Raw genomic sequence first — 10,148 nt, forward strand, 5'->3', positions numbered from 1 at the left:
TTCTGTGTCAAGTGCTAAATTTGAGCTCCTGAGTTGCTAAGTAAAGTTCACACTCTTACTGCAGGCCCTGTCTGAATCCATTGCCCGCCACCCCACCCCACCCCACCCCACGCCCTCCTCAGACCTAATACAATGATTTCTGAGTCCTTTTCTTCCATTAAGGGTTTTGCACTCAGAAACTGAACAAGGAGCCCCCTGCTGGAGGCTCGGCAGAGATATGACCAAAAATTTGCAGGGCCTGGGTAGTTTGTAATGCACTTATTCTTGGATAACACAGTGATGCTGGCTGGACCTTTGCCTCAGAGGGCTTTCCAGTGGCTGCTTTCACTGACAGGAACTCTGTAGTGTTTGAGGAATGTTGGCCACATCCTGTGCCCTTAGTCAGTAGCACTGTAAAGTTAGCAGAGGACCTTTAGCGCTGGCCTGTTGCTGTTCCCATGGTTCAGTGAGCCTTACTCATGTGCACCTGCCCAGTGTGTGCCTCCCTAGTGTGCACCTGTTACTTTGTGTACCTGCTCCAGGACACGCCGGCTGCTGGTGTCTGTGATCTATTAACAGGTGTGGAATTCTATCATTTCTGTACAAAGAAATATGCACAAAGACCTTCATGTCTGTAGCAGCCTTTACTAAAAGTGGGTAAGATGACATGGGCTTATATAGCAAAAATGCAACACTATAGCAGACATGCAAGAGCTTTAAAGAAAATAAAAAGTGTGGTCGAGTCTACTGCTTGGGCTCTGGCCCCATGGGAAAGCCATTCCCCACACTTAACAAGGAGACAAACAACAAAATGCAAAGCTTCTCTGCAGGCCAACCTCCTCTTTCCCTCAGGGTCTCCTCTTGATGCCTGAGACACCTCCATCCACTTCTTGCCTCTAGGACCTACAGTTCTCAACATGAAGTGCAGCCCCCTCACCCTTCTGGCATGGTTCTGCATGATCTTCACAAACTGACACCAATGCTGGGCCTCCTCAGCCCCCTCTGAGGGACCTGATGGCTTTCCGTTCCTCTTCCCACAACCGACAGGTCACCTCCTCCTTCTTCCTCAGTCCAAAGGAAGCTCCAGGGACTCTGCTCTGTGCTGCTTGGCTTCATTGTCTGAAGCGCTTCAGAAGTTAACTATGACACAGCAAGTATACAAATGCATTACCAGTCACAGCAATATAGCTGGGCTCTCTAGGCCACACTTTCTTCTTTAAAATGAACAGCGAGGCTTGTCTGGAGTCCTGACTTCTTGAAAAGCAAAGGCAAGGTTCACATAAACCCAGAAGCTAAAGATCAGCACAGACAAGAAAGCGAGACCTCTATCAGTGACACTGTCAGTTCCATGAAGATGCGCTCTTCTGGACCATGTAATATGAGTTCTCATGGAGTGGGTACAAAGGAAGGCATGACCAAACTGTGGCACAAGAGGAGGTACTTATTAGAGGTCTCTTATAAAGTTAGCCACAGGTAGCCATTAGGAAATAGGAAGGACATTATTCGTTATGGGAGGCTATGGGCAGCCAGTGAGCCAGGAAGGCTAGACTCAGGTCTATGGGAAGCAGGGAAGAACAGCAGAAACAGCTAGCTCCCCTTCCTACTGGCCAAGGTAGGACTCCACCAGTATAGAGGCTCCTAAGCTGCTTTCTTCTATGGCAACTCTTTGGACAATAGGCCTCTAAGTAAGTAAAGTCACTGAGGTTGGGGCAGAGGGGAAGCTTGTGCTCAACAACACTAAGAGTCAACATCATTACCAACCTACAGCTTGTGTTTAGGGAAAGGGCTGTGTCTGCCATTTTCCTACAGCTAAGAGGCTGCCTCCATGCTACCTCCAGGGGCCTGTCTGGCCCTGGACCCACACCAAGCTAGGGAGAAGGCTGGGGCTGTTTGGGAACTGCAAACAGAGGCTCCTATCGTCACAGGCAGTCTCTTGCCACTGGCTCAGAGACTTACTCCAGGCTCCTTGGTGTCCTCTCCTCTCCTTGAGAGCAGATTTCCTTGTATACTACAGTCGTGCAGCCAGCCTGAGGTTCAATTGATCACAGTGGGGCTAGAGGGAAAAGTGTGGTCAAGAACATGGGTTTGTTTTCCCCAACTAGGATCAGTCAGACTCCTCATGTGCTCATCTAAAACATGATGGAGCTGTTGCCTATGGGATGAAAACACTTGCCCAGCCTTTGCCAAGCTTGGGTACAATTCCTAGTGCCTCAAAATAAAGAAATAACATCAATAATTATTTCTCATCTTTCAAGGGAAACCTCTTCCATGTCTTTCATGCTCTGATCTCTCCCATCTGTGGTGGCCAATTGTTGTGGGGACCTCCCAACCCTACTGCATAGCTCACTAGCCTGTCCCCTCAGTTCAAGTCAGTTAATGCCAATGCATGTATTTGGGAACTGGACGATATGCTCAGCACTGTAAAGCGTTGCTCATAAATAGGGTTGATAACTTTGTACCTATTTTACAGGCAGGAAACTGAGGTACAGTGCAATGAAGTGTGTTGCCCTAAGGCTGTGCACTGAGTTAGTGTGGACTGACTCCAGAGTGCTGCTCACCTCTGCTCTGCACCATACCTCTGCTGCCCTGCTCATGTCTGCTTTCCCACAGGATACCTCATGAGAGCTGGGCACACACAAACCCTCCCAGGTTGGACCTTCCACCTCTGCTCCAGATTGCTTGAAGCAGTGTAACCAACAGCACCAGCACTGGTTAGAGTGGAAGCAAAGGGACCCTTGGGTGTGGATCCTCAAAATCTGGTGATGTTATTGGCTGAGTCCATTAGGCTCTCGGATACATCCTTCTTCTCAGCTCTGCCATAGTTGGGGAGAACAATGTTCAAATGAACATTTCAGTTCATTTGAAAAATGCGAGATACAATGGGATCACTGGCACCACAGGATCGGTCAGTTCGCTCCCAGTGGTGTACTTTTGCTTCATACTTTGGGCACTTATTTTGCTCCGTATCTTGTCACTGCAGGGCTTCTAAGTCCCTGATAACCATTCTCATTTCTTTCCTCTTTCTGTCCACAGCTTTTAGATTGGGTGTTGAACTCCAGGCTGCTTGGTTAATACCTCAAAGGTGTGTGAAATCCCCAGCAAGTCTCCTGCAAGCAAGCCTCTGTTGATGATAACCTGCAGGCCAGACAAAGATGTGATGGGTGAAGCCACGGACTGGGATGCCATGAGTGAAGCTCTCCATCAGCCTGCTCCTTGTGTATTACTAAGCAGGTTCTTCACCCTGTGAATTAATGTGAACATAGGTTTTCAGGTAGGGGATCAATGGATATGATTTGAGTAATAGCCACTCTCATTGTAAGCACTGAATACTAGCCCTGAAGCTAGGACTACCTACCCAAAGCACCTGCTGGTTCTCAAATAAACCAGGGAAGCCTAGTGGGTTCTTTCTAGGCTTGTTGGATTCTGTTCATCTCTTGCTCTTTCCCAGGGAGGACCATCAGTTGGCCTGAGGCTGGCTCCAAAGAGACTACCACACAACAGCTCTGTCTGTAGCATCCAGGAACAGAATACTTTGGATTCCTTCACCTCCAGCCCAAGTCCAAGTCTATGGGACGTCCCACAATCCAATCATTGTCAAGTAGGAACATACGGCTAGAGGCCAGGGACCTGGGAGTAGAGCCATCCTTTGAAGCTGATGGGCATTGAACCAGGCTGTTCTGCTTCATCAGTGACATGACAGGCAGACACCAGTCCAGGAAGGTTTAGAGACTTGGGACTAGTACAACAGATGAGATGGAGCAGGCACTGAACATGTAGCTGAGGTGGAGGAGGACACCCAGGGGCTAAGTGTGGAACTCCCATATGCCTGAAACTTGGTAGCAATCTCAGGGACACACACACAGTTACACAAGAGAAAGACAGACAGACAGACAGACAGACAGACAGACACAGACATAGACAGACTCAAAAAGACAGACACACAGGCATAGATACAGGAGAGACAGAACACAGATAAAGAAAGAATCTAAATATCAAGGGAAGAGAAGCCCATGCTCAATTCCATGCAATAGAAAACAAAAAACAAAAACAAAAAGAAACCAGAAAACAAAACAATTACATCAAGCCAGGGATGTGAGCAGAGCTTCACTGGCAGAGGGCTTGTTTCACATGCATGAAGATGAAGGTGTGAATTAGATCCCCAGGTACCACACAAGACTGCACGTAGCTGCACAGTGCTGTAATCCAACATCAGGGAAGTAGAGACAGAAGGATCAGAAGCTCAAGGCCATCCTCAGGCTACCTAGTGAGCTGGAGACCGTGCTGGGGGACCTAACCTCTCACCAAAATAATTACAGACAGACAAGCAAACAATGCCACAGTTTCATTGTGGGTTTTCCTGTTTTGTGAGTACTGTAGACTGACCCCAGGTCTCATACAGGGCAAGTGTCCCACCACAGAGCTGTATTCCCAGATCCATGGCCAGTTTTCAGCTTTTGTGGAGTAAAAGGTGAGAAGGGAACAGACCTCAAACACCCATCCTCATCTGCCGTGTCCTCTAGATTGCAGGGTGCCTGGGAGTATCTCTCCTCTCCCCAGGCCCAGCAGTGAAAGACAAACTCCAATTATGGAGAAATCTGCACTGGCCTACACTTTGGTCTTGCTCTAGAAGATGTAAAATACCTGTAAGGAAGATTTGGAAGGAGTCCACTCCTGCCTACCCTGGCCTGGAGAAAAAAATGGTTGTTTCCTAAACAATAGAAAACTAAATGCCCACATGAGCTCCTGGCCCCTGCTCAGATGTTGTACTGTTTGACATTTCCACTGAGTGGCTAAATGCCTGTCAGACTATGTCAGGAAATATTTATTATTCACTCACAGCTTCAGTCCCTTGTAGTGAACAGACATGGCAGGGTATGCCAACACATTCCACCTAATGTAGCAGAAGCGTAAGTGGGCATCTAGGCACAGGTCGACGAGTAGGCACAGAGAACCAGGGTCAGGTAGAACCTTCAGAGGCCATGCTCTAGTGTCCCAGTGTCACCACCCATGCCCTGCCTCTTAAAGTCTCCTCTGCCTGCAAAACAGCCCCACCAAGTGAGAATAAACATTCAAGAAATGAGCATGGAGTGGAAAAGATGTCAGATTCTAACCAAAGCAAACTCCTAGCCTGGGAAGCACGTGGTCATCTCAGAATGCAGTGCATTTAGTGCAACTTCAAAGCCTCCATATGCCTGCTGTGTTCGAAGTCTATGTCGTCTCTTAGCTATGAGCCCTTGTCAAATAAAAAGAAGGTGACATCGTACTGGTATAAAATGGTCCTAAGTAAGCATTCCTATTCCAAAAGGAAGAAATAAGAAAACAGCAAAAAATAAAAATAAAGAAAATTTAGAATTGACCAAAGCAAGACACCTGGAACCTAGCAAGGCAAACATTGAATCCTATAGCTCCATATCCAATATCTGGGACTCATGGTGGCATCACCTGGGCTCCAAGAAACTTGGGCAACTCAGGCTGTATGGCCCTGCCATTTACAGCATCCACGGTGTCTTGGGCCAGCTCCACTCACTGAATCTGACTTTGTTGGCAAATTATCATCCCACATGCTCACATCTCCAACTCACCCTCACAGTATAACTCAGGTCTCACCTTCACAGTTTCGTGTGCGTCCTGCTTGGAGGGACCCTGCACGAAATCTGACCCTATTACATGTCACCAGGTCTTCCAGGTTTATCTCTGGGATGTCGATGCGCTCGCTGCCTATGATCCAATAACCTTGGAATTCTATGATCCTGAAAAACTAGCACCACATGTCAAATGCCGGGTTCTGCTTCCAGCCTGAGAACTAGACAGGCCTCTCTGTGCCAAATGCCCTGTGCAACTGAGAGTAAGAAACACTTCCCTGGGTGACTCTTGACCAGGATTCCCCTTCAGCTTGCACTCTTTTCTAATGGACTTGGAGGTGTAGATCTTGAAGCTTACTTTCAGAGGGATCATGCCCTCAGGATACCATTCCTATTGTCCCAGTGCAAAGTGCAAGGCTTCTAATCTCTATAGAAGTTACAGGCCTTGGGCCTGGAGAGATGGATGGCTCAGTGGTTAATAGTACATACTATTCTTACAGGCCCCCCAGCCCCCATTTTGAGTTTGATTCCCTGTACCCACATCAGAGAGCTCACAACTGCTGGTAACTGCAGATCCAGGGAATATAACATCCCTCTTACCATACATACATACACACACACACACACAGAGTAAAGGTTTTTTTTTTTTAAAGAAAAAAATTGAAAACAAGTACACAGTGAGACAATTTTTTAAAAAATAATTACCTGGGCTGGAGAGATGGCTCAGTGGTTGAGAGCACTGACTGCTCTTCCAGAGGTCCTCAGTTCAATTCCCAGCAACCACATGGTGGCTCACAGCCATCTGTAATGAGTGCTGGTGCCCTCTTCTATTGTGTCTGAATAGAGGGACCATGTACTCACACACATACATAAATAAATCTTTTTTAAAAATACAACTCTTTTGTCTCCATTTGTCTGCAACTTCAACTGTATGCACACCTGCCCACACACATATCTCAAATGTTTTTGTCTTGCTCTTTGCTTTTAGTCCTCACTATAAACCTGGCTAAAAGGCAGCAATGATGGGGCCACGGCCTGAATATTATACTGCCTTGACATTTCCTCTGCCAAGGAAATCTGTTCACTGCTTTTTAAAATTCTTATTTCCTCAAATACCAGCAGAACATAGATATTCATTATGAAAATACAACAAAAATACCTTGCATAATTCCCAGTAGAATCCTGACCCCATCTGAAACCTATGGGCAATCTACTGTCCACTTCTATAGGCGTTCTGGCCTGTTCAACCTTGCCAGAGCCATTACAATCACTTACAACAAACTGAGGCTTCTCTAGCTTGTACCTCCAAACTCTTCTACATTCCTTCCAAAGGGGGTCCCAAAGGCCTAGAACCACCTAGTCTGGCTTACACTGAAACAATACCACTTCACTAGAAGCAAGTTTTAGTATTGATACTTTGCATTGTGATCTAACAGAACTAAAGACAGGAACATCTTATGTTGACTCATCATTTCAGAGGTCTCAAAATGGGAAGACACTGGGCACAGGAGAGAAGCGTGTTCCTATCCAGGAATCAGAGTGTAGCTACAGTCAAGATGAATATAACCTTCAACGGCTGACTACACATGCTCTGTCTCTGCCAACCAGACCCTACTGCTCAGTTTCTGCAGTCCCCAAAGTATTGCCACAAGTTGGAGACAGGCATTCAAAACATGAGCCTAAGGTGAAAGTCAAGGTTCAGGCAATAATAGATGCCAACACCTCTAGCAATGTGATTGTCTGTGTTGTCTCTAAGAGACAGTTTCATGATCCAAGATAGCAGAACCTTTGCAGAGTCAGTTTTGATAGTGAAAAAACACAAGGACACAAAGCAGAACAGAGGACTGGCAAAAGACGGCATGCTGGGAAGTTCTCCATGTCTCTTCCTCTGGACAATCTGTCACTGGTCCCTGGTGATGCTCTTCCAGGACAAGGCTCTTAGATGGCCACTCACCACAACCCTTGGCACTACAGAGTCAAGTCACCATCCCTCTGTTCAAATCTCTGACTCAGCCACCAGGCTCAGTGACCTCCCACCATCTTCCCTTCCTCTGCTTCATCCCAACTGCTCTAAGCATTCTCTTCAAAACACAGGTCTGACTGTGTCACTCTAGTCCAAACCAGTCCACAGAGCCATCTGACTACCAGGGTGTCTTAGACAGAGTTTCTATTCCTGCACAAACATAATGACCAGGAAACAAGTTGAGGAGGAAAGGGTTTATTCAGCTTACACTTCCATGCTGCTGTTTATCACCAAAGGAAGTCAGGACTGGAACTCAAGCAGGGCAAGGAGCAGGAGCTGATACAGAGGCTATGGAGGGATGTTCTTTACTGGCTTGCCTCCCTTGGCTTGCTCAGCCTGCTCTCTTATAGAACCCAAGACTACCAGCCCAGAGATGGTCCCACCCACAAGGGGCCTTTCCCCTTGATCACTAATTGAGAAAATGCCTTACAGTTGGATCTCATGGAGGCATTTCCTCAACTGAAGCTCCTTTCTCTGTGATAACTCCAGCTGTGTCAAGATGACACAAAACTAGCCAGTACACAGGGTAATCATCTGAGTCCCTGGCCTGGCTCGTGGGTCCTTCCAGTCCCGCCGCTTGCCATTCCTCTCCAGAGCTCATTGCCATGCTCCAGACAAGACCTTCTTCCTTCCTTTCCAGCATCTACTGAGCTGAGCAGAAATGTAGCCTTCATGCTTCCCTCTCATCAGCTTTGGGTTATCAGAGAGCCTTGGTGATGTGGGTGGGCCTTTCCCAGGGTCATGCAGCTGACCAGGGACTAGTGTCAGGCCCAAGTCTGAGACTCTAAGTCTAATGCTGCCTTAGCCCAGCAATTGGAGGAAAGTGCTGCATGGGACAGTTTCCTGTAACTGAGCTCTACATTAAATGAGTCACCATCTGCTAGAAGTAGAAGTAGGACATAGCTGTAGTACAAAGACTGAGTTTTGTTTCCTTTTGTGTGGGGCACCTGGACTGTTGACTTGCTCTTGTAGACCAGGCTGGTCTCAAACTTGTGGCAATCCTCCCACTTTTGCCTCCCCAGTGCTAGAATCCCAAGGATGATCCACCATACCTGGCAATGCTGACATTTGACGTGTTTAATTATGACAGGTTCATATTGGTTCATATTTATCCCCAGTACTGTCTCTTGTTGCCCCTCCCACCAAATAGCTCCTACTTCTGTCTTTCATTTGTGTAAATATATGTATATATGCATTCATGTATATAAAACATAGGTCCCACATATGAGTCTGCCTTACTTGGCTTATTGCTGTGTGGTGATTCTACCAATTTTCCTGCAAATGACATGCAGAAGACAGGGAGGCCTTTTCTACCCACAGAACAGCTGGTTTTAGATCACTGCCATAAAGTACAGGGTGTACACACAGATGCAGCTGCAGGCCCTGATACCCAGAACTCTCCCGTAAGAACAAAGACAGCACTAGAACCAGGTTGGGCAGGATTGAGGGCACAGGATGCAGGGCACAGGCAGTTCTGTCGCCAGAGCCTTTCAGGGTACATTCACACATTATTTCCATTTCCATGCAGCAGTTTCCCTGAAGTATGTTCTTTCTGCAGACTGCCAGGGGTGGGGTGGCAGTGTTAATTGCCCTATGGCACAATGCAAGATTGTGCAGTAACAAAAATGCTCAGAAGGACGTCCAGGAAAAGTATTTCCATGAGGAAATAGAATAGCAAGTGGCTCAGTGTACCATGCACGAATTAAATGCAGAACTAGGTGGAAGGGAAAGCAATTACAACAGCATTCGGGACAATGGTGCGCCTCTGAAACAAATGGTCCCCTTACTAAACACCCACCAGTCCCTACCCAGGATGGCTCAGTCTCCCACCATGCCTCCATCATGATCCCAAAGGGAAGAACAGCTGAACAGGACTGACTTCTTCATGTGATAAATGAGGACCAGAGCCAGGGCTTTCTCCTACTTAAGTCTTAGACCAATCCTAGAGGACCAAGTTTGTCAGACTGGCCTGAATGGAGTTCAAGGATGGTTTGTGTGTTCAGATTCTGTTTTGACTAGATACATGGAGCAGAACTGTGGACCACACCTTTTTATAAAATGCTAGTAGGAAGGCTGGTCACAGTGACTCACATCTAATCTCAGCACTCAGGCGGCTAAGGCAGAGAGCTGCCATGAGTTTGAGGGTGACCCACGCTGGGTAGTGAATTACAGGCCAGCAAACTCTTACTGATGCTGTCTGAGAAGGTAGGGGCTTCAACGAATAAGCTCAGAGCCTAAAATGGTGCCGATTCGTGGACTGAAATCACAGGACTACAGGCTTCTTTCCAATGCCCCATTACTAATCATCCAACACACACTCTCCTATGCCCTTGTGGCACCTTCTCTTTTTTTTCAGGCCTTATTTTGCTATGTAGGTCAGGCTGGGATCAGACTCCTGTGTTAGCTTCCCAAATACTAGGATTGTGGGTATGAACTTGGCTTGTGGTGTTTTTTTACTTTAATTTCATGCAAAGCAATGTAAAGACAGCAAAGATTCTGTGAAACTAACCGTGTAACTATGAAAGAAGAAAGGGCTGTGCCTGTGGATCTAAAAGACCCCTCTG

At 47.0% G+C, this 10,148-nt stretch overlaps 1 long non-coding RNA gene across 1 annotated transcript in view; it reads right to left on the reverse strand.

The window, feature by feature from the left end:
* Positions 1–604: 604 nt before the first annotated feature.
* Positions 605–10,148, reverse strand: part of LOC110296252 — a 30,847-nt gene continuing 21,303 nt past the window's right edge. Inside the window, exon 6 of the long non-coding RNA XR_002378165.2 lies at positions 605–3,220. This is a non-coding gene — a long non-coding RNA (uncharacterized LOC110296252). The remainder of the gene's footprint in view (positions 3,221–10,148) is intronic.

The sequence above is a fragment of the Mus caroli genome, chromosome 6 (assembly GCF_900094665.2).
Source record: "Mus caroli chromosome 6, CAROLI_EIJ_v1.1, whole genome shotgun sequence".
In the NCBI taxonomy this organism is placed as follows: Eukaryota; Metazoa; Chordata; class Mammalia; order Rodentia; family Muridae; genus Mus; species Mus caroli.